Source organism: Athene cunicularia (assembly GCF_003259725.1).
Source record: "Athene cunicularia isolate RWA chromosome 5 unlocalized genomic scaffold, athCun1 chr5_part1, whole genome shotgun sequence".
Taxonomy (NCBI): domain Eukaryota; kingdom Metazoa; phylum Chordata; class Aves; order Strigiformes; family Strigidae; genus Athene; species Athene cunicularia.
The window spans coordinates 36,809,715-36,834,130 of NW_020799101.1; the positions used below are offsets into that span (position 1 = coordinate 36,809,715).

Here is a 24,416-nt window from a genome sequence, read left to right on the forward strand (position 1 = left end):
TCCCTACTATGGACATACACAGATCCTTTAAAAAAATGCAATTAAAACCCCAGTTTTGAGACTCAGGCAACTGTATAACCAAAAAGAAGATCTAAGTTGATCCACAGTCGATTTCTATAAGCACATATGAATAAAGTTACTTTATAAGTACTTGAGGTGTCATCAACTATTTTCTACAAAAAATGGCGCTTTTTTTCTTTTTTTCATAAACTTTTCAAGCTCATGAATTTCTGATGACAGTCACTTACAGGAATAAATGGTGAGGTAACAGCAGCTTTGTGTAGGGCTGAGATAAATTTGGGTCCAAAATAAATGAAGACCTCCATAAGAGGTAGAGTTAGGAAATAAGTGTGTGGGAAAATTGGAGCGAGTGAGAAGGCAGCAGGGAAAAGGAAGCCACAGTACAAATTAAAGATTGCAAGTAACAGGGCTGGGTGCCAAGAGCCTCAGAAAAGAAAAGAAAAAAAAAATCCTTGATTAGCTAAACTGTTTGCTTTACTATATAAAAACTGACCTCCTTGAGGAGCCTTGAGCCCTGGCCTCCTGGGAGTCTGAGTACGTGCGGGCGAGCTGCTGCCCTGCTGATGGCAACACAAATGCTCCAGTGCCAATCTTCTACCCTGTGGATTTCCAGGTGCAAATGCTTCATCTGGGAGGAGCTCTGCCCACATAAGGCTGACAGTGCCTTAATATTTTAGCCAGCCTGTCAATATATATTTTCCTTCTTCTCCAAACCACTGCAGTAATCCTAGTTCCATTAGCTACGTGTGACCATGTGTGTTGAAGGGAACCGCAGTCTCTCTGAGCAGGTGTAATGGGTAAGCCAAGTGTGCCTTTTGAGGGGACAGATGAAGGACAGAGCTGGCATGACAAGCCTGTGTCTCCAGCCAGGTTCTGGCTACAGCAGCCAGTGGGGCTCCCCAGCTGCCCACAGCCCTCCTGGATACAGATCACTGTCTGATGTACATTGTCCTCAATGTGAGTCCCCACTCCTCAAGGAATATCCCCATCCTCCTGCCTCAAGGTCTCTGCCCTGCATAGGAGATGCTCTAGCACAAAAATCCTTCTGGAATACCACGGACCAGACCTGACACATGCCATCTTAATGCAAATGCTCATTAATGTCATCCTTTGCATTACCTGCTGTTCTTGATATTACTGTCTTTCTTCCCCTGATCCATTCACAGTGCCATCACCAAGTTGTCATTGCTGCAGAGGGGGAAATTCAAGAGCTACAGGGAATGTGCTTGAGCACCTACCATGTGTGGGCGTACTTTTCATGCCTGCTGATAATTTTTGAATGTGAGTTGTTCTGTCTTAGACACAATGTGAAAGAGGAGCTATCACAGACAGAGCTGATCCGAGAGCACAGGTGGGGTGAGATAAATATGGAAGCCTTTTGTCAGCAATTCCCTCATATTTACTCACAAAATTGTTACTTGCTGTTAAACACCCATCTTCCTACACTCAATAACTGCAAAAAGCCATAAGGGAGGTTAGCTCATGAAACTACCTTGTACAATTTAATTAAGTAATATAAAGACTGCAAGAGAGAGCTATTTTTTAACAGCGGTGAATGGAAGAATTGCAGGGCTTGTAATGGAACAAGATCGAAACAACTGATATTTAACATTTGGAAAAACTTCTAGAAATGAACTTTTCTAAACCCCTCTATTTTAGGAGAGTATTATAATCCCAGTTTTACAGATGGGGAAACAAAGATGTTGTTGTATTCACAAGGCCTCTAGAAGGCACGTAGACATAGAGCTCAATTCCTGGAGTGGAAATCTGTATCCAGGCTTGGGACTATACTTTCAAGAGCTCAGAAGTTCTGCTTTTTCTTGTAAAACTTCAATCACACAGGCATCTAGTTGCAGGTTTTTTCGATAAACCAAAGCTTCTCATCTGTGCAAAATCATTTGCTATGTCAGAGAACATTCTGCCTGGCCTTCAAAATGCACGGGGCTGCAAGGTGTGCAAAACATGCATGTATTAAACTGTTCTCGCCTTCCTTGTTTGAGTACATCAAGAAAGGTGAGGAAGGTCAGATGGAAGCAGTTTGCAGGGACCTTGAGTGCAAAGTTTCTGAACATATGAGATTTGCTGTGCATAAAGGTGTATTCCAGCATCCTTTCCGAGGAAGGAAACAAAGATTCTAAGCCCAAGAGAAATCAAATCACTCAAGCAAGCTTAACTCAGGAACATAAAAGCACAATACCAACGGCAGAGGGATGTCACTAAAAAAGGAAGAGACAATATCAACTAGTTTCTTATCATATTACACTGTTCATCCAAGAATCTCCAAAGTTCTCAGAATACTCTCAATACACCCCACTGGAGGCCTGAGTGTTTCTGTTTGCGTGTTACAGATGAAGAAACAAAGGCACAGGAGGCCATGCAGCTGTTGTGCAACACAGTGGCATTAGATTTTAGGTGAAGCTACCTCATGCAGTCAGCAGATGCCTAATTTAGACCTCATCTGACATCTAGTTTCAGTAATATTACCCGAGCCAAAAGCAGTCCAGGGCTTCTGATCTCACTATTTAACTACTGGGTTACACACTCCTTTTAGTCCTCTTCACAGAATTCAACAAACTGTCCCAGAATTTGAAACTGTTGATATGTGGGTTGGTTGTTTCTGCTGATGAGGTGAGATGTTCCAGAGTCAGAGCAGGAAGTGAAGAGAGACGGGAGCCCAAGTGCAAGGCAACCATCATGCAACAGAACATAGTGCCTAGGACATGCTACTAATGGGTAAAATACACCCAGAATTCAACATCGTATTAATCCCATCAAATTAATGGTAGCCACTTGTTAACCAGACAGAGCGAAATGGAACATGAACAATTTCTGAGCACGAGCAGGTTGCATGCACAGGAACAATTTCCATCACAATTTTTTTTTATTCTGCTGGCTTTTTTGAATGTAGTGAACTACTGTTCCAGCACAGAGTGAAGACAGCAGGAACTGCAGTGTGATTGACATAGCAAACTCAGGAAAACAATAACATCAAATGAGAGTTTGACACATAATTAAACTCATCCTGTATAGTGTTTTCATCCCAAAGTGCTTGAGAAGTTTGTTTATAAATGGATTACTTCCCTGTGGCTCAAACGTAGCCACCTCTGGGCTGAAATGCAGTTGTCTTCATTGCGCATCCAGCACTTAGGCTGCTTATGAAAGATTTGCTTTATTATGCCTCTGGTTTCATCCAGCTGTTCATAATAAAATGAGAACTTTGCAGCACCTTGTTCAGATTCTCAGACTGGAAAGGGCAGTTGTTAATGCCAGAGGTCCTAAAGTCACAGAGTTTTCCAAGACAAAATTTAGAGAAGTTGTGCTAATACGCAATTGCAAATAGTTACAACCAGCATCACATAAACTGTGCTCAGTGAATCCCGAGGCCTGGGCAGTGTTGCTTACGTCTCTGGAAGTGGAACATCACAGCCACAGTTGTCAGGGTGGCAGGTCATGTTATTCTGAGTTTTTTGTGCCTTGACGTTATCTCTTTATTCTCCTTCAAGACCCCCAATGATTCTGATGACACCCTTGAAGATGGCAGGGAATTGAAAGACTGCAAGAATGAAAATATTTCAAATTTTTTTTTCTCAAGCAAAATGTCACTTACCTCCTTTATGAGTTCCACCTTGATATAACAGACCTAAAATCAGATCACAGACTAATGCCACACTTTTTCTGAGTAGTAACCAATTTGTTCTGGCACTATTTCGTACCAACTCGTTGATTAGGAATAATGGAGCTAGAGTGGTAAAGCCAAATCTGTATTTACTGAAGACATTTTGCATTTATTCCTGCGACATTGTCAGACCTTGTTTACCTTAGCAGGTAAGGATATGTAGTAGTGATAGCCTTGATATACCCTGCCACCTGTTTAGTTGTACTACCTTAGAGTAAGCTTACCTCAGGGAAGTAGAAATAACAATCAAGAGAGGTTATATCATTTTTCCTAGCCAGGATACACTAGTCATACTTCACAAGAAGTCAGCAACAAGTCTGAGCATATTCTAAGGTGCTAGGCACATATACTTTCCACTGGATCTTATCCCCATCATAAGCAAAATATTTAAGCAAATCATCACATACAAAATCTAGCTCTGGACTTTGCATCATTGCTTCTTCATCAAATGCTCTAGGGATTAAGTTTGAACCCACCAAATCCCTCCCAATCTGCAAATCATAAATTCATAACTGGAAAAGAAAATGCTTGTTTTCTTGAGGAGAGGGGGCTTTGCTGGGCCATTTTGGTGACTATAGTAAGTGGGTTATAACACTGGCTTCTCATTTAAAAAAAAGACGGGAAACTTTTTACATTCATGGATAAATGCCAGATCCTTCTTCTCTGTCTGAATGCACTGACACTCAGCTTTTGTTAGCATTCATTGCACAGAAATTACTGACCTCCAGTTTTGACCATATAGCTGCAAGAGGATTAGACTAGTTCTCTTCCGGGGACGACTCAGTCTCATGTGTAGTGTTAAGATACCTCAGGACCGCATCCTCTTTAACAACCTCCTTCAGTCTCGGGAATTGTTGAGCTTTGTATTCAAAGTCTGCTGCCTGTCTTTTTATAGCAGTTGTCTGGGGTTGACAGGTCATGCAGCCCAGTTACATCCACAGAGCTCCCATTCCAATGAGTCCTTGTGCCCACCACTTCTGCACCCAGTCCAGGTCCTCTGTAACCTTGATGTATAGCTTGCTATGATAATGTCTCTCCCCAGCATTTTATAGCTGTTGTGAAAAATTAACATTTTTGTCTGTCTAGCCCAGCTTACTTTTTTCAGGGCGGCTCTGAAGTCTTTTACTGTGTTATTCTGTTATTTTTTTCTGCTGATCTTAACATCATCTGATCTGTGTAAATGCTGAAAACTTGGTACATCATCAAACATCTGCTGTATTTTTGGAGAAACGTCTCAAATTTGGTGAAGCAATCCAAATCACCAGAAATTGTGATTCTCAATTTGCACAAAATGTGTGCTCTGTTTTTCAAGGGCTTCTGCCAGACCCTGCTGACACATGAAGCATAAGAAAATATTTGGCATCAGCCACTTCCCCAGAGATTTTTCCTCTTGTAGGTAGTGGAAAATGATCCCTCTGTACACATGTATTCAATTCTTTTAGGTCTATTCATAAGCAAAGGTTTCATCTCTTTTTTTAGCACACCCATTCTGATGGTTCCTCTGTGCAGTTTATGGTAATGAATATATTCACCTCCTTTTTTAGCCTCTCTACAGGGCACAGGGAATTATGCCAGTGTTGCAGATTGTGGAGCAGCCCTCAAACACTTTTTCAATAACTTGATCCCCCAGCTTTCCAAAGAGAAGGGCCTCTTGAGAAGGCTGAAGAATGGCTGCGACATCTCTTAGATTATGATTTTAGAGGCTACTCTTTACCTGTCTGACTGAGTTGCTAACCCCCTTGTAGGAATAAACCCACCACTATTAGTGTGGAGTTCTACCTGTTTCCTCTGTGGCACAGCTGGTGCTGGCACTGCTGCTGGCAGCACACAGGCTCCGGTGCCAGCGCCTACCTTCAGGCCAGTGAATGTCATGTTTGCTTTATCAAGCACATAGTGTTGAGAGCCCTTCCCAGCTCAGACGCCTCCATTAGCCCACCGTGCCCCTCCACAGGGCTCAGTACTGCTCTCCGTCAGGGTATGTATCTCCTGTTGACACCCTCCGAAGGATGACAAGACCCTGCTTGTTTAGATGCTCTATCCAACCACGTGCCCAACACCCCCTGTTACTGAGAGGGAACTCGGGGTTTCATTGAGCTGAGTTATAGGGCTAAGGTCCTGCTATGAAGGATGCATGGTTCCTCTTTCCTTCCAGTTCAAGGGAGGTTCATGCCCTGGCCTATCTGCCGTTACCTAGGAAGCTCAACAAAGCAGACTTACAAAGCAGGCCAAATGCAAACAACATTTAAAGCTCCATGGCCCCTTACTAATGGGACTATGCTGTGTCAGATCTCAATAGCTCACACTTAACAGCCATGTCATTATGGAGTATGGGCACACAACTGCTGTTTAAAAAGAGAGCGAGGAAAAATAATAAAAAAAAGACAAAATGCAAGAGGCTCAGGAGGCCCCTGGTTTCCTTAATGGAATTAGTCCTTCCTTTATGAATTCCAGGGTTAGATGCTGTAAATGTGATTCGTATACTCCCCCCCCTCACCAAAGCAGAAAGATCTGCTAGACACATGTTCGGAGCGGAGCGGGGGAAGATATGACGTGACTCAAGAGCCTGGAAGGCTAAAAGGAGTAGATGGGGGAAGAGCTCTGCAGCCCTTGATCTTTGTAAGATTTACTGCCTTTGCCTCTTGCAAAGATCTTTTTTTTTTTTCCTGGAAAATTGCTAGCTTCTAGCAATTTAAAAAAAAAAAAAATTTGGCTGGGGCAGTAAACAAGATCTTTGAAGGGGGAAGGAAGCCAAGAGAAAGTCAGGCCCATTAGTCACGCAGCTGCATTTCCTGTCACAAAGGACCCCAGTTGAGTAATCACTCAAAATATGCTTGTTATTTTTTCCTATTTTATTTCAACTTTCAGCCTGCCAATATCTACTGTAAGAAAAAATTAAACCAAGAAAAAGTCTTTTAGCGTCGGAGGGGAAAACAATGTAGAATCAGACATTGGTTTACATTATTTTTCTTTTTCTTTAATTTTCATAGCCTAAAAACACTTCAGTCATATGAGAGGAATGTTGGTAGTGCAGAGTGGGTCTGAGACAGTCCTGGTGTTTTCAGGGCATATAATTTCAGCAGGAGTGTGGGTGTCAATGTTCCTAGACTACACTTCAAGCTCCTACCATTAATTCACTGTACAACCTTGATCAAGTCATGTATTAATTTATCTGTAATTTATTTTGAAAAGTAAAGATGATAATAGCTTCTGCATAATTATTTTGTCATGCTTCATTAATGGTGCTTACAAGTAATATTGGGTCTTCTGATGAAAGCTTTGTAGAAGTATGTGTCTAAAGGAAAATACAGTCAAGATTGAAGAGAAGTAAACTTGTAATTTAAGGCAGAACATTCTTAATAGATTTTAAAAGAAATTATAAAAAAAGAGGTGAAAATAAGAACAAGACTATGAAATATAAGAAGGAAAATCTTGCTGACACTTTCTTGAGACACTCAGAGGAAGAAAATTACAGCAAACCTGTCACAGGGAACAACCCCCTTCGTAATGCTGGAAGAGACTGTATGAGTGATTGACTATATCACATCCCCTCTTCTAGATCATGGATTATAAAATGCTGGCTCTGGTCAATCTAGTACCAACGTCAAAAAGAAACCACAGATATATGGTGAAAGTAAAGCTGAAAAACTTCTGTTTTTCCAGATTGCTGCAAAGAAAATACCTCTTTTACCAACAAACACAACTCCAAAATATAAAACCCCACCTTTTATTTACTCAAAAGTAATGAGTATGGTGACCAGGCCACCTATAAAGAATGGTCATAAGCATGCTTCAGGGCACGTAACAGTTTGTAACTTACATTCCTGACTGGGCTACCTGACTATATGGCTATGTGAAAATGGTTGCAAAGGGATTGCAAATCCGTTTGGATTGCTATCTGAGTAGAGAGTAGATGATTGTAGTTTATGCTACATAATAACATGACTTCAAATACTGCACAAAAAATGAAGCTTACATTTGCATATAAGTGACTGGTCATGTCATATAATTCTCTAATTTGCACACATTTGATACCACAGATGTGCAATGTTTTAAAACCACATCTTATGAGCAGATGTGATTTACACAGCAATGTAAATCACAGCTTCCTAAAGCTAGTTGAAAGGTGGAAACTCAAACAAATGTGAGATTTACCCCAATTTGGTTTAAGAGAGACTTTGTAAAGCTGTTTACATATGTTTTTAAAAGCTATTCAGAATGATTGTTTATGCATATTTACACTGAATGGAAGAGTAAGAATCTTGTGAGTCATGACTCAAATATGAAAAATTCTGCTCCAGATTATCATTATGAATTATGTTCACCCTTTGTCTTTCCAAATGGCAGGCGAGGCAAGCTGTACTCCTCAACAGGCACACAAGTGTACACTCCATGGTTTATGAGGGAACTGGGGGGGTTTAGTCTGGAGAAGAGGAGGCTGAGGGGAGACCTCATCGCCCTCTACAGCTACTTGAAAGGAGGGTGCAGAGAGCTGGGGATGGGTCTCTTTAACCAAGTAACAAGCGATAGGACAAGAGGGAATGGCCTCAAGTTGCACAAGGGAATGTTTAGACTGGATATCAGGAAGCATTTCTTTACAGAACAGGTTGTTAGGGGTTGGAATGGGCTGCCCAGGGAGGTGGTGGAGTCCCCATCCCTGGAGGTGTTTAAGAGTTGGGTCGACTTAGCGCTGAGGGATCTGGTGGAGTTGGGAACTGTCAGTGTTAGGTTAAGGGTTGGACTGGATGATCTTCAAGGTCTTTTCCAACCTAGACAATTCTGTGATTCTGTGGTCAGAGCTAGCAGTGGGTCACAGGGGCTGTGTGCTACTCTCACACCAGAGAACTTTCACTGCTACATTCTATGCAATAACTATGGTTTTATGTACCTAAAACTAGCTCTGCTGTGATGTGTATTTATAAAGGACATTTCCAATGATTATTTGTATATACACAGTTTTGAAATCATATACTGGTATGTATGAATGAATGGACATTATTTGTTTACAAGAGCAGTATAAACCGTGCATTTCCTTTTATGAGTACCACAGTATGTGATAATATTTCCTATGCTAGTGTTGTAGGGATGTTTTAGTAAAAATCACACCAGTATTTAATACATCAGACTATATAATAAATAATAATGACCTATAGAATGAATTATATCTGTCAAGTATTAGGGTAACTAATATTTCTCTATTTACCTATCTGGTTATCCTAGGAATCTGTATGGCTATGTAGCCATGGTATCTGAGTATTTCCAAACCTCTGAACATTTGATGTACCTCTTCTGTCCACACATATTAGTACAATTATCCCTGTATAGGTGTGCCAATAAAGCCCTAAGATGAATGACTAACCTAAAATAACCTCAGAAGTCTATGACCTCTTGATTCACCTGTTGGCTGTTAAGAATTACTCTCTCTCGTGCATAGATGGGAAGCTGAGTCATAAAAAACTAAAGTTACGTGCCCATAAACACATAGATAGCAACAGAGATGGAACCAGAACTCATGGAGTACAGAGCCTTAGTCCCTGACTAGGTGCATTAAGTTACTCTCTCCTGTCTTCAGTAAACTGGTCATATTTGGTAAAATAACTAGCAGTTGTTGCTCTTTGCAGTGCAGTGCTTCTGTGATGTGTGTGAAGGGGACTTAGCAAATAATTGATTATCAAAAAGCTGAAATAAGTGAGGAGCAGGGCAGCTGCTCAGTATATTGGCAGCTGAATTTATCAGCCCTTCTACTAAAAGGCTACATGAATTTAGGCCATTTTTCTAATTTAATATAGGGATAATAACACACTTGGAGGTCCAGGCACAAAAATCACTGTATAGTGCTGCTCCACTTCTCATTTAAGACAGTGGAATGAGACAGAAGAGGGAAGAAACAGGAATAATAACAAATTTTCCCATGTAGTTGAATGAAGTTTCTATGATACAACTCAAAAATCTCCCTCTTGAAACAAGAGTGGCTGGTAAAGCATTTTAGTTTTAAGGTTTATGTTGCCAGTGGTTATGTTGTTGCAGGGCTGTTGTGCTAGGGAGGCTGTAGACTTTGCAGCTGTGTTTAGGGGTTCTGCCAGTCAGCCTTGCCAGTCAGCACTGGGTCTGTGTCAGAGTTGGTTTTCCTTTCCTCCAAATACAGTGTAGGACTGTGGAATTGGGTTATATATAGCAGACATATAACTTCATCTTCAGAGCAAAAACTGTCTGTGAAAGGGTTAATCTAACTAATGGCAACACCAGTAAATTTGAGGGAGGTGGAACTTAAGTCCCAAGTCTTAATAAAATGCAGGTGGTTTATTGTTAGGTTAAAAACTCCTCATCTACAGACTCCAGCAAGCATTTAAAAACAAGGAAAAAATGTGCTATTGAATAAGAAACTTGGAAAGGCAACAACAGGCCATGCAAGGCATTTACAGAGAATGCAGCATTCACTGGCTAAGACCTACCTAGGAGTTCACGGAGCAAAACCAAAACATCAATATTAGATGAACGACACCTCTCACAACATGCATCTGGCCTCTGAGGTATTACACCTGGGATTAAGTTTTGAATTCTCCTTCCTACCCTGTGATTTTGCTGTTTTACCAGCTCCCCACAGAGTGTACTCTCATTTGTCAACTTTCCTGTCTTCTTGTTTCCTAGTCTGTTTGGGGACTCGACACAGTGACAGGCAGCATGAACATTGCAGTCATAGTGCACACATAGCTCCGCTACGCTTGCAGCTGCTTTTCTGTCTTTTCTGACTTTTCTTGGGAAAAAACCCTACTTTAGAACTAGATAGTAAAAAGAAGTTGTAAAGAAATAACTAATCACTGTTTTCTCCTCTTTCACTTCCCCTCCTTATCCCAAGGAAGCAGAAAATTTGGGGGAGGATTTTTCAGTAAATTGCACTGTTTAGGTCACAGAGTTAAGGGGTTGCACTGAACTTTGAGCTTTAGCTTCAAGTTCCTCATGTATTTGGAGAATCAAAGTAGTTACAATTTACTAAAGGAACTAAAGGGAAGTAGAACATGAAGAACTAGAGAAATCTAAATGTACTTATGGTTGCCCAGGGCCTAAGTTTATTGCGTCATCATCATCCTCATGAGCCATAGTTAGTGTCGCGGAGATGGGCTGGGTATTTTTGGTACCTGTATAGTTAAAATAGCTAACTAACTGCCATCGATAAGAACTCATCCCCCTGGGAGAAAGTCAGGCATCGATTTTCCTGTCTTTAACCTTAGTGATATAAATCAGCTGTCACTACTAGAGGAAAAGGACAGAAATAGTCCATGGAGTACCTGATAGGATGGGTAGCAAAAGAGTAACTTGGGTTTTCATGCAAGAGTTTCACAACTGCAATTTAGTAGAAGATAGAGAAACAGCAGTGAAGATGGTCAATCTGCCAGTCATTTAATTTAGAAGACTGACAGGTGAGATACGAACAATTCTAAGAAAAAAAATATAAATTACATACAGAAAAGTCTAAAACAATGAATAAAAATGAAACTGATGGAGCTGTTGAGCTTAGAAACATGAGTACATGACAGCTCTCATTTACATGGAGCAGAGTGCCCAGGACATCTTAAGTAAATAATTCAGAAAGCCAGAGAGCAAAAATCAAAGCCCTCTATAATCAGAGCAGGAAACCCAAAAAAGACCAGTCTGTGTGCCCTCTGCGCACCATTGCACTCCATCCTTGCTGTAGTCGCTGTACTGGGCATTCAGAACGGATGGGCTGGAATACAGGCATTAGTCAGACATGGCAGAGGTGAAGGAGAAGGGAGACATGTAGATCCAACTTCTTCTTCACACACCTGTGAGAATAAACCTTCCTGACTCCCAGCCATCACCAAAACCAGGTGTATTTTTAAGAAGCATCTTGTGAAGATGATTAAGAGAGGGCCCAAGGGTAAAAATCTTCATTAAAAGTATCTTAAACATCCTTGTAGGAATCTTTATGTTGGCCTGAATGTGATCAGGATCAGAACTTTGAGGAAAGAAGAAGTCTCTATAAGCATTTGTTAGCTGCTCCAATTTTAGGTCTTCCCTGGCTTTCTCCTTTCCTCCTTTGCTTTGTAAGACTGCTTTTCATCCCACTCCTACTCTCCTTTGCAGCTGCCAGTTCCTGTTACTAGTGTCAGCAGTTCGCAGTCTTCTCAGACAACCCTGCTGTCGTTTGTGCCTTGCTACGTGAGGGAAACAACCCATGCTTTCTGTTCCTGCCTGAAAAGTCACTGTGGCTCAATCTCCAGCAAAGCTAGGCCAGCCCCTGCTCAGCGCAACCCCTGCCCAAATCCAGTCTGTCAGACTGCAAAAAGCGGCGATATCTCTGGTCTCAGGGCAGAGAAGTAGCCAAGATCAAGGTTAGAAGCATGGTTTCTTTATTCTCTCATCAAACTGGACTTCATTTTTTCTTTCCAGTCTTACAGTTACTCTTTTCTGATGTATGTGATCTCTGGGAGTCACTGAGAACAAGTGGTTGGATTTGCAGTAAATTATGTACAGCAAGGCCAAAGCGTTTTCAAATTAGCTTGTGTCAACTTTGAAATAATTATGTCAGTCATTGAAAAACTCAAGACAAGTATTTTATACCAGTATTGGGTATCAGCAAAAATCACTAGTGTCAGGCCTCATAGTTACCCTTGCAGATACTGTTAACTCTTCTGTATCATACAAGAGAGACAAAGATTCAAGATTCTTCCTCTAAACAAATTCACTTTGTGCTGTAAAATTGTGATGTATTTGACTTAAAGAACTGACTGATAAACTTTGCATCCTGTTTCTTATTTCTCCAGCTTTGCATGATGAAAGTTCCCCTTCCAAATTTCATTTCCCTCATGTATATTTATTTTAAATGCCTGAAATGAAAACATAAATCCTTTGCAGCTTTCTTCTGTACATATAGAATGATGTAGTTAACTACTTGTAAAAGAAGCAAAGATCCCCATTTAAAAGAATAATAAAAGGTAACTGATTGTGGATGGTGGTACCAAGACCAAGATTGTGCCAATGTCACAGACAACAGAAAAGTTTAATTTCAGAATATTGAAGAAGATCAAAACCTTTGCTTTTATGCTGCTCTTCCTATATCATCTTAGTATATTTTAAGAAAAGGTTGAGGGTATTTTTAATGTATTCTCCAGTTTTTGTATGTGGAGTAAAGAATGTCTACCCTAATTTATTTTTTCTTTCTTCTAGCCCAGTCTCAAAGGTTTCAGCATTGTACCTTTCACAGGTGATCTGTAGCTTTTTTAATGGGAGTGAAATGCCCAAAGTACTTACATGCAGAGCTGCAGGACCCAATGGCCTTGATTTCACAATAGGTTAGAAATGGACTTAAAGGGCAGTAGTGCAGATGCCTCCACCCAAGCCAGAGCTCAGAAGGGATAGGTACAAGTGAGTACAAAACTGTTTGCTTTCCCTTTCCCTTGCATTACTGTGGGATACTCACAAACATTTAATTAAGGCTATTGTATGCATGCTTAACTTGGAGATATCTGTTGGTTCCTTGAAACCACTACACAGGAGCACCAAAGAAAATACAAGGGAGTCACTGAAGGAAAATACAAATGAAATAGAAAAGCATAGCAACCGGAGAATACATTTCCCATAATACAACAGTCAAAGGTCATGAGATCACAGATGCTCAGTTGCTCATGCATATCTTCTATTCTCTCCACTTGCATGCTTGCTCCAGAGAGGGCAAAGATTTAATGAGGATGGGGCTAGCTTTAGCAGTTCTCACCCTTCCTCACACCCTACATCTGAAAGAGCATTGAAAGCCTCTTTGAAGTTGGAATAGACACACATTGAACTGTCCCAGTGCACACATACAATCTGGGGTTTTCTCATCAGGTACAAAAATACAAGGTGACTGCTCTCTTCCGGCTGCCCTGGATGTGAACAAAGCTGTTGAATCAAAGACTTATTGAATTTGGGGGTAGAAAGAAGTTTCTCCATTGCATCTGTCTTTTCAACCTGCAGTAGTGGCCCTTCTCAGAGTCTCACAGTTCCTATTAGTCAGTTCATTTTTCTAGCTCCTTAAGAAGAAATCCTGCTCAGACAAAACAGCACACTATTTACAGGAAGCTTGGCAGGGTCAAAAAGTGACTGTAAAACTGATCTCTTGTTAAAACACATACTGTATCTGCACTGATGTAGATACTATTAGAAGTCAGCAATCTCTGATTTGCTATCAAGGCCTTGAAGGTGATTTCAGAGTCAGATTTGTTAAACTTAGTGACATTGTAAGTGTTATCACTTGTCATTAGCAGAGCTAACTTAGTTGCTCCAAGTCCCACTTAATCTATTCAGCTCACTACCCACAGCTTCTGACCTACTTAGTCACTTCCTGTCTTTGATTTTCGCCTTAAGGCCTCTTTTCTGTGTTGGCCTGTGACTGCCATTTAATCTTAATCAAACTTCCTTGGACTTCCATTACTGTCAAGTACAACTCCTCTCACTCTAATACCCACCCTTCTGAGTGCAAGAAAACTGATTTACAGCCAACGGTCTGACTCTTATGCTCTAAGTTCATCTTTGCTTTGTTTTTCTTCCTGTATGAGTCACTCCTTCCCCCTCTCTGAGACATCGTGCTACAGTTTTTGTTCCTCTCGGTCTGTCAGTGGCTGAGAAGCTGCCGTGCACGCCTTTACTGCAGGGATCTGGTAAGTATTATCGTGTGTGCCCAGCTACCATGTGCAGATTCAGAAAAAGCTGAGCATGAAGAAATTGAGTTGGCCACAGGCTGCTACAGAAAGTCAGCTAGTTTAATATGCTTTTGCCTCTGACCAGAAATGATGACCTACTCTGTTCCCTTATGCCTTTCTTAAGAGCTACTTACTCAAAGTGCAGCTGTTCAGTCTACACCTCCCAAACCTAGCGTCTCCCCTGCTACTTCAGGGCACCCGTTAACTACACTGCTATAAAGTGGGTACCAGCTTAAGGACTGTCCCAGTTCTCACCAGGTCACTCATGCTACAGTAACATGTCTTTGAAATAGACTTCTTCAGCCAATTTCCTTCTATGACCAGAATCCAATCTAAAGATGTTAATCTAGTACCACGGTGACTTTTGCCTGCACAGGGGCACTCCTGAGCAGTGAGGTCTGTTGTTTTTCAAGTTTCTTTCACCAGCACAGAGAAGTTCAGAGACGTGGCCCTATGGGTCTTTGAATGTCAGATACAAAACATTTGTGGCAATGACAGCTGTGTATAACACGTAGGAGATAGTTGTTCACTCTCTCCTTACATGTATGCTTTCTCCCAGCTCTTTTATCGATATACCCAATTCTGCTTCTCCCTCTTCTTCCTACTTCTGCGATCATCAGCACTCATAGTCTTTCGGGTTTTGTTGTTGTTAACATAGGGGGGTTATATGATCCATCACTGAGTGCAGTCTTGTCCTCTTAATAAGCAGAAAATGCCATATATTTTGGAAGGAGGACTTAGCTACAGGCCAGTTTCATTAAGCCTCTCCTTCAGCTTATCTCAGCTTATATTGTATTTTTGAACCACAGTCACTGTGCGGCATTGTAAGTTGAAAACAACCACTCGAGCTCTTTGCAGTGAGGCTTTGAGTGGCCTTGATACAGCCGTGGAGGAGAGATAAGCAGCACATTGAAGTTGTAGTATCGCTGTAGCTGAGGGCAAGGAGTGAATGGAAACATACCCTCCCTCTGGCACTGCCTGGCTCTGGACAAGGGGAGAGGAACGAGCTGAGCAGCTCGGGTTCACACACACAGTGGGAGCCAGCGGCCTCTCAGCTGATGACAGATTAGACTCAGGGCCTGGTTAGTGGGAAGACTGTGATTAGACCTCAGCTTCATTTGTCTCTAGCACTAAAGGAATTACTGCTGCGGGCTGCGATTTTCTCAGCAAACTGTAATTACACCAGGAACCTCATTCCTGCCGTTTTTCTCAACAACCTAAGTGTACAAAAAGTGTGGGTGAGGGTGCAAGGAAGCAGAAACTGTGAAAAGAGCAGGAAAGAGACACCTGTTTATTTTTGTTCAGCTCATTCCAATTATTTCCTCCCAGTTACTTAGATTCATATGAATCACAGGCTGTTTTTTCCCAAAGGTCAGTGCCAAGGTTTAACTCCCTGAAGCTGTCCTGCCATCCACCTGAAGTTGATAGACATATCCTCTCTGTGCACTTACACCCCATGGCATTTTAGATGAGTGTGATGGCACTTGCAGAAGGGGCCGCACCAACCTGTGCCCTGGCAGTGCCCCCTCCCTCCTCCGATGGGAGCAGCGGTGCGGTGTGCCGGGCTCTGGTCACGACTGTTCTCAGGACACCCCTGGGAAGGGAAGGTATGGCCTGGGCAGCCATGTGGGATATTGGAGACTGGGCACAGTGAGTTTGAATGTTACTCCCAAAGGCCCTATCTAGAGTAGGATTAAGAGTTTGAATTTTAAAAGTGTTAGATTGTATATAATAACTCTTTGTTTTAAAAGATGTGGAACAGGCAGCATAAGTTTGAACTCCCAATAACATATGTTAAGTTTTGCCAAAATAGCAATGTCAAAAAAGAGCAAGATCTCTTTGCAAGATTTTTTTACCAGAAAAACCTTTTTGTTAGTGCAGTTGTAACTCCGTAGAAGCCCATTTGCCATTAGTGTTTTCTTTGCACAGAATGTAAGCAAAAACAGATTTTTTTTCAATTTAAATATAGGAGAGCAGGAGAAATACCTTAGAGTTTGCCAACATAGCTTTACCATCTAATACTTAAAATGTCAACAAGGTCAAAATAATTCAAACTAAGCTATGTGCTCCTTTCTTAGTTTTCCTCGGGGCTTTAATATGACTGTTTAGTACACTTTTAAGGCAAGAGTGTCTTGTCTGTGTTAAACAATCTTACATCAACGCTATACTCATCTAGAAGAAAGCAGCATGTTTCTTACCGGCCTGTCTGCCCTCCAATCCCGCAGCATGTCTGGCAGCACAGCCAGGGATGAGAGTGTGGCAGCAGGAACTCGACCCTTGGGGCTGAAAGCACTGGGAGGCAGTATGTTGGCAAGCAGATCCCCATCTCCAGAGCCAAGTCTCTGCAGATACTGGTGGGAAAGACACACATCTGGAGTTGTCTGGAATTGGCACAAATTGCTGTGGACAAAGAGGAGAGAAAGGAAGGCTTAGAAGGAAAGTGGAAAGAATGCTTCTTACACATTTCGCTTTCTTTTCCATCTGCTTGTGTGATGTTGCTGTGAGCTATTAAACAGCTGCAGTGCTCTGCCCCAGAAGGGACTGTGTTTCAGTAGAGATGGAGAATAATTCCTACAGCTAAGCACTTTGGGAGCCCCCTAGAATGGAAAGGGCAATAAGAATAATGTTTCTCCAGTTGTCTATTATGCTAAATACACTTGAGACTGCATCACCTGGGGCAGTAGCCAGAGACACTCTTCTGGCTCCTCAGACCTGGCAGGCACTGGGTACTGCTGGGTACTTTTGGCTCATCCTTTTCGTAGTAGGTGAGTCCCTCTTGTCTTTTGCCTTCCAGGCAGAACCTCCCAACTCTCCCGTGCTGGTTCCCAGTTTCAAGGAGAGCAGATTACTCAAACAAAAGGTGTTTGCAGACTGCAAGACTTTGTAGCTTGGGGAGATAAGGGTAGCAAAGGAGGACCAGGAGAAGGAGGAGCGGGCGTATTGCAACTGCCAAGGACTGAGCAGAAGAACATTTTTTTTGCATCCATTCAGACGTTCAGCTATTTCCTGCGTTGTTCCTGCAGTCAGCATGCTCCACCTGCTTTTACTTAACCATTTCCTGTTTACGGCTTCCAAAAACTTTTTTGTGAAATCACTAATCTGCCACAGGATCGGCCTTTACAGTCTATTTTGAACAGGCTTCACTCATTTTTTTTCCTCTCTCCTTGGTTCACAGACCTTTCAGACTGAGGAGCTGTGTGCTGTGTATGCATGTCTGCGTGCATGTGTACGTGCATGCAGTTGGTGGGTTGGTCAGGAAGGCATGTGCTCACTCAGTAGTTCTTTCTGTCTCCATACACCCCTTTTTTTTCTTCTCCTAGTACTTGCTGCTTTTTGCAAACTTGAGCAAAGAAACAAGCAGTAGCACTGAAGGCAGGTCCCCCTTTCTGTAGAATAGAAGGCTCCAGATATCTAGAGGAAAGACTTTTCCCATTACTTTCAGGCATCTGAGAGCTCTCCCACAAATGAGAGATTTGTTCCCTGGATAACTTGACCAAACTTCAAATTATTTTCTAGCTTTGAAAACAGCGAGGCAATTCCTTCTAGTCTGCTATTCCGTTTCCCAAATGTGAAAGGGAAGGTGTAAGGAGCAGGAAGGATCAACCAAAGAAAAATAAATGTTTCTTACAGTGTAGATAGCTCCCACGAGTCCCCATCTGACACCTAGTCACACATCTTGTAGAAATCACTAGAAAAGCATGCATGCTTCAAGTCTGCTCTCCTTAGCTATACTATAGATAACCCTGCAGCCACCACTGAAATCCAATTTATTTGTCACTGCTTTTGCCGTTTGTTTACTTTTTGTATTCCTCTTCTGGAGCAGTGAAAATAGATTCTTCAGTTTCCTCTCCAATTCTCATGCTCTTACACAGTGCTGCAATGTTTGGGTTGCGGTGAGCACTGCAGGGGAATGTTCCCTTCTTAAAATAAATCATGGAAACATTTCTGTTGGAATCGGGTCTTATAGAAGTTTATTTTTTTTTTTAATAAAAAGAATGTCGGGCCAACTTTGACCTGACACCCTATCCCTTCAAAGGGAACAGGCTTGTGATGCATGTCAGTGTATATATACTGACATGTATACGTATGTGTGTATGTATGTGTGTATATATATATATGCCAGTATACATGCCAGTTATACTGGTGTAACTGAGCATTGAAATCATCCTCTAAGAATGCTGAACATGTTGGCCCTGTCTCCATCAGACAGATCTGCAAATTCTTTAACTATAGACCTACTGCAAGTTCGGGTAAGCCAAGATGCTTAGTCTGCTGATTTAGGCATAGAAGGCCTGTAAACATGCACCAACACTGTCACTGAGCTGTATCGCACTTCTGTAGTAATGCTGATGGGCTCACACTCACACTCATTTCTGAATATTTTAAGGAGAACGTTAGACACCCCCCTCCCCATCTTTACTGTAACGTAAATATGCACAGGTGGCACTTCTGTATGGGCTAGGAGGTACGGTCTGGGCATTGCTGATGTCCAGGCAGCCGTCTGCTGTAGGCATAGCACAACCCTGCTTAGATCAGAGGTTGCTTGAAGTATCCTTCAAGCTGACTGTGAGCAGCTTTTGAACTTTCTTTTTCATTAGGAAAAGGAAGCAGTTGTTTTCTGCACAGAAGTGTCTTTCAGATTGGCCCAAGTATGTAAAATGGTTACTTTGGTTCCCATCCAGCCCGGTTCATTCAATAGTTTGTGTCAGGGTACTTGTCATCAGTGGCATTTGCCCAGGGTGAGTCACAGCCACCCGGGCAATGATCTGAGAGAGCCTTCAAATCTTTTTCATCTTCGTTTTACAGGGTACGACCCTGGTAAATTCATGACCATATTGTACCACACAGCTCTTCTACAGCAGCTCCTTTTCTTCTAACCAGCTTTCAGTCCAAGAGGCAGCTACTTCCAAAAGAGAGTCTCCGGTTCAGTGCCTGTCTTTGTTTTCCAGATGTTTCTTTCACCACGCCACTTTCTGGTTACACTGAAAATTTGTGTGCACTTGGGATATTTTTGCCTCCCTCCTCCACCTCAAAACTGGAGGAAAGCTGAAACATATGAAAATGTAGTGAGAATGAGACCCTCGAGGAAAATGGCAGGGAGGTGCAGAGGATCGCGCAGGACTCTTTCCAGGAAATCGGTAGAAGGTTCATCACATGAGTCACTGAAACCTTAGATGACTAAATTCTTGAAGAATAAACTGTCAGGAATATGATACTGGACAGGACAGTTGCGGGGGGAAAAAAAAAAAACCTTCTTAAATAGCTCTTCTTTGTTTTTTCGTTCGTGATTCATTCCTGAGGAAATTGCTGCATCTCTGGCCAGGGCCGGGGGCAGCGTGCCGGCAGTGCCAGCCCTCCTGCGCAGAGGCAGCAGGCGAGGCGTGCTGGGGTGCACAGTCCGGCTGCTCCAGGGCCCAGTGCTCCTGCCTGAGGGGCTGAGAGGGGATCAGGAGCTCTCCGTGCCCATCCTGCCCAAGCAAATAAAGTAAGACAGGGTCACTAGTGCACATATGCCATCTGAATCAATCCACCTCTTTTTTTCTATACCAGCAGGTATGAGACCAAGAGGAAATGAAGATATTAAAACTCTAATTCTAAGTTCCTTTTAAAAATTTTTCTTCCTCTACCTGCTCCAACCAGTAAACGAAGTTGTATCAATAAAATTGGCCCAAAGCTCTAAATTTGGATTTCAGAGAAGGTCTTAAGATTTTAAGAGCCAGTAACAACAGAAGCAGTCAGACTCCCTCCACAGCTACCTCCAGAGGAGCTGAACCAGCATTAGCAGCATTGGGAAATGTTTGCAGTACTATCTGTGCATGGAGAAACCCCAATGTTCCAGCACACTGCTGCCAGTTCCCATTTTGGTGAGTTTGACCCAGAGTATTTAACGTTTCAACATTAGTTCTGTGTCTCATAATGCCATTTACGTAATGATCGCTCATTTGGTTCCCATTAAAATCATGGTATTTCTTCTGCAAACCACTGCTTGTAAAACTCAAGCCACCCAGTTTTTCATTAGAGTGCAATACGGGAAATAAATGGTCTGTCTGTAGGATGCACACTGTAGTTCTCAAACACAGAATAGGGGGATTTTTTTCCCCTCTTGGACATACAAAGTTCAGATCTCGGAACTAGGAACATGAAAGATCTGTTGAGGGATGCTGAATCTGTCCCCTGCAAAAACACAATGTAGCTACTCCCCAGTAGATATTCCCCAGGTAATATACTGATAAAAAGAGAGTCTACAGCTCTTCATAGTTAGAGTGGCAAGAATCCTCTTAAAACTGGAGAAGTGGTCAGTGTAGCTCTTGCAGGTCATCCCAGTGCAACTACTTTTTGAGGCAGCGCAGAACAGTTCCTTGTATTATATAAACCACTACTTTGAAGAATTCAGTTTCAAGTGTCTCAAACAATGGGGGTTTCACCGCTTCCTGTGGGAGCCTGCTCTTCAGCCTAACTCATTTCACCATCTGGAGCGTTTTCCTGAGTGTCTGCCTGCTTTTAACTTTCTTTAAATTGTGCACCCACTATTTCTTCTTAAAGATGGCTCACCAAAATTTTCTGTTGTGTGAAATCCACGTTATGTGGCACTTTCTATGAGGACCAGGAAAATGCTGAAAGATTGATGGCTTCTTCTCTTTGCTTTTTTTTTCCTCAGAAATAATAAGTAATTAATAATGTATTATTGCTTTTCTAGCTATTCATCTTAGCAATTTACAAGGAAGATCAACATAGTTGTACTCTTTTTCAGATAGGAAAAACTGAAGCACAGAGCAGGAAACAACTTACCCAGGATCATTCAATGAGCCCATGGCAGGACTTGGATTTTTAACCAGGTCTCCACAATAGTGCCCTACTTCTTTTTTTTTTTTTTTTTTTTTTGGTCCAGTCCAGTTCCCTTTGACTTTGTTGGAGTACCTAGGAAGGACAAGCTCTTCATGAACTTTATTCAGCATTGTCATATTGTAACTGAAAGGTCAGCTTGTTGAATATTTAAGTTACTATCTTTCCAATATGTTGGTTAAGCATCCTAATTAAGTACTGATAAATAAGATCAACAAAGCATTTTAACAGACTGATTCAGTCCCTAGGGCTCCAAGCTGAATTTCCTTCAGCTAGCCTGTGTTTTCCCAGTTGCAGATTGTCCAGATTGAGCACAGTATATATCAAGTGCATTCTTATCAGTGCACTGCAGAGAGGTTTCCTTCCTCCTCAGTGCCACCATGCTTACTTCACCTGTCATATTTCCCTTAGCTGTGGTTTTCAGTAAGTGTGTTTCTCAGAATCCGGATAGTTGCTGAATTATAAATCTTCCAATTTGGAACAGTAACAGCTCAATCTGTACAGCACGATGCACTGGGTAGAGAGCCATACCCATCCTAGCACTGAACAGGCTCACCTGGGTATCAGAAGCAATCTGGCCATAGCAGCACAGAGCTCTCTGTGGGCTGCTAGAAAGCAGGATGTTTCTCCTCTCTGCCTTAAATCTTTTGTCTGGCCTGTCTTTTCAGTATCTTCACTGGGACTAGATCCACCTGAGCACATGGTAAGACAAGTTTTGTTCCTCACCTCCCTGTGGGAATGGCCAGGGAAGGCAGCCACAGCTGTATGCTTGCAGTTCAGTCTGCAGGGGTCTGGTAACTGCCCCACACTGAACTGACAGCACATATGCACAAGGTGCAGCACTCTGAACTGATCAAGAAATGTAAAATTAGAGCTATGGGTAGGCCAGAGTTATATCCGAGGGACAGCAGATAGATCATCTTCCTGGCTGCTGACATCTTTCAAAGCACCCCAGTCAATGAAGTCTTTACCATCTGAGTTATTCCCCACACTGCTCCTTCAGGCCTCCTTTATTCCAGATATCATTGAGCCAGCATCTGAGGATTTACCAAAATCCTGCAAGACTGCTGTCAGTGAGCACATTGTGTTCACTTTCAGATTGAGTTTGAGAAATTACCAGCGGTGTCATGCTTATGCCTCCTGGCCGTGTGAATAGAGGAAGCTAAGAAGCAACAATGGATTACATAAAGCAGGGAAATCCCCCTCAAACTTCTCCCAGACTATCTCAAACTGAAGTTGATTTGCATACATACACTACAAATAGCCTTCTAGCCCCATGAAAGGGTTACAGGTGCTTGCCTATAATATTTAGGCCAGTTCCACCAGTTGAATCACTCAGAGAAAATAAAAAAGACTGAATCAGACCCTCTATAGAAATCTAAGTAGCTTTACATAGCATCAGCCTACTTCAGTTAAGGATACAACTGGGTAATGCTATTCCGCAGAACATCAATGGGAGATGTTCAATACCTATTAATAACTAGCAGTTATTCTAGAAAAACAGTGCTGAAAATCTATGTTAAGCTTTGTAACTTGTCATTATGGATGGGTGGTATCATTCTTCAGCTAAACTTGCCACTAAGATTCCTATACAAACCCTGGTTGGTGGAAAATGAAACATACTGAAAGACCAGAAAAAAGCTATAGTATCCTGGAGTTGAAACGTATGGCCAGCTGCTTTACAAAATCTGAGACTTATTAGGCCTGGAATTTCTGAGTGATGCTGCTCAAAAAGCAGTGGTGTTAAACAGACTTCCAAAATTCCTGTGATTTTTTTTTTTTTTTAATATCATGGTTTAACAGAAACAAACAAGTGAGCAAAAAGAGATAGCATATTGAAAATGCATATTTACTGGGTAATCTCAGGCTCAGGAATGTAGTTGGCTAATATGACACTATGAAAATCTTTTACATTATCTTTGATGCATTAAGAATTATAATGTTTATAAGCCTAGTACATCATGACTATGGAATGCCTAAATTCTTCCTGAAGACAGTGTTTTCTGTTCCCTTGCTGAGAGACTGGGCTTTTGGATTTGGGCTGGGGGTGTTATTTGTTATTTGTTTGTTTCTTTTAATAGGATAAGAATATAAAGTTCCCAAAGGCCGGTCAAGAGCTGTTTCTTTGGAAGAATTTGCTCACCTACTCCCTTTCCTAGCTTTCTATTGAAACAAGTCTCAGATACATTTCTTGCTAGCCCTCTCCCAAAGCTAGATGAAGGATAGACAACTGCACTGATTCTTTAGGCTCTCCCAGTAAATTCACAGAAGGATTTTCTGCACATTTCCTGGGTTGTCAAGACAGCTCTACATTAAAATTAAATATAGTTGGGTAGGGATATAATTTTAAACAATGCTGTAGGTGTCTTGCAGTAAATACCAAAGCTGTTTTAAACTTAGAGGTGCTTTTGTCAGTATAGCGTATTTCCCTTGAGGAATTCATCAAAGGTGTATTGGAAAAAGTGGGGTTTGTTCTACCTGCGTTAGGGTTATCATCGCTGTCAGTATAGTTACACCAAGACAGCTCTATGAGCAACTCTCTTCTTGCGTAGTTGCTTTTCATAGTTAACAAACAGGGCTAGAGGGGAGAAGGAGAACTGAGTCACAGCTTCCCCTGACAAGCTGTGTAAGCCTTGTGTTTCTCTACAGTATCACTTTTGTTGATATTAATAATGTCATGGCCTCTTGCAGTGCAATACCCTGCCTTTCACCCCCCTCCTTTCAGCTTTATTGACTTTCTTCAAAACTTTGATACAGAACAATAGGAGTTGGCCTAGGTATGAACTGTCTGTTCTGCAGAGTCCTTCTGGCAGCTGAGGTCTCCCTCAGCTACCTCAGCCTCAGCTGCGGTGCTATGATGGAGCTTCTCTCGGTGGGTCAGCTGCAGAGATCGGAAGAGAAGTACATACTTGAATAGGGCTGGGACACCTTGCAACACAGTTAATAGCAGCAAATATGAGGACATCGACATGATCTAACTGATAATTCATTAGTACTTTGGATATTTTGGTCCTGATAACTCTGTGTGTTTCTTCAGTTTGTGTTCTTTGCATCAGCATGTGGGTTGATCAGGAAGGCTTTCATTTTGTTTTTCAAGATCTCTTCTCACAAGCAACAGTCCATTTTTTAACATAAGGTGTCTAATCACAGTAATGTAATATCCTGTATCTACATAGAAAACT

The 24,416-nt window shown here is 41.8% G+C and overlaps 1 protein-coding gene across 5 annotated transcripts in view; it reads left to right on the forward strand.

Annotated features, from left to right (window-relative positions):
• RAD51B (RAD51 paralog B) overlaps nucleotides 1–24,416 on the forward strand; it is a 451,378-nt gene that overhangs the window by 418,957 nt on the left and 8,005 nt on the right. The gene's annotated exons all lie outside the window — the stretch shown is intronic.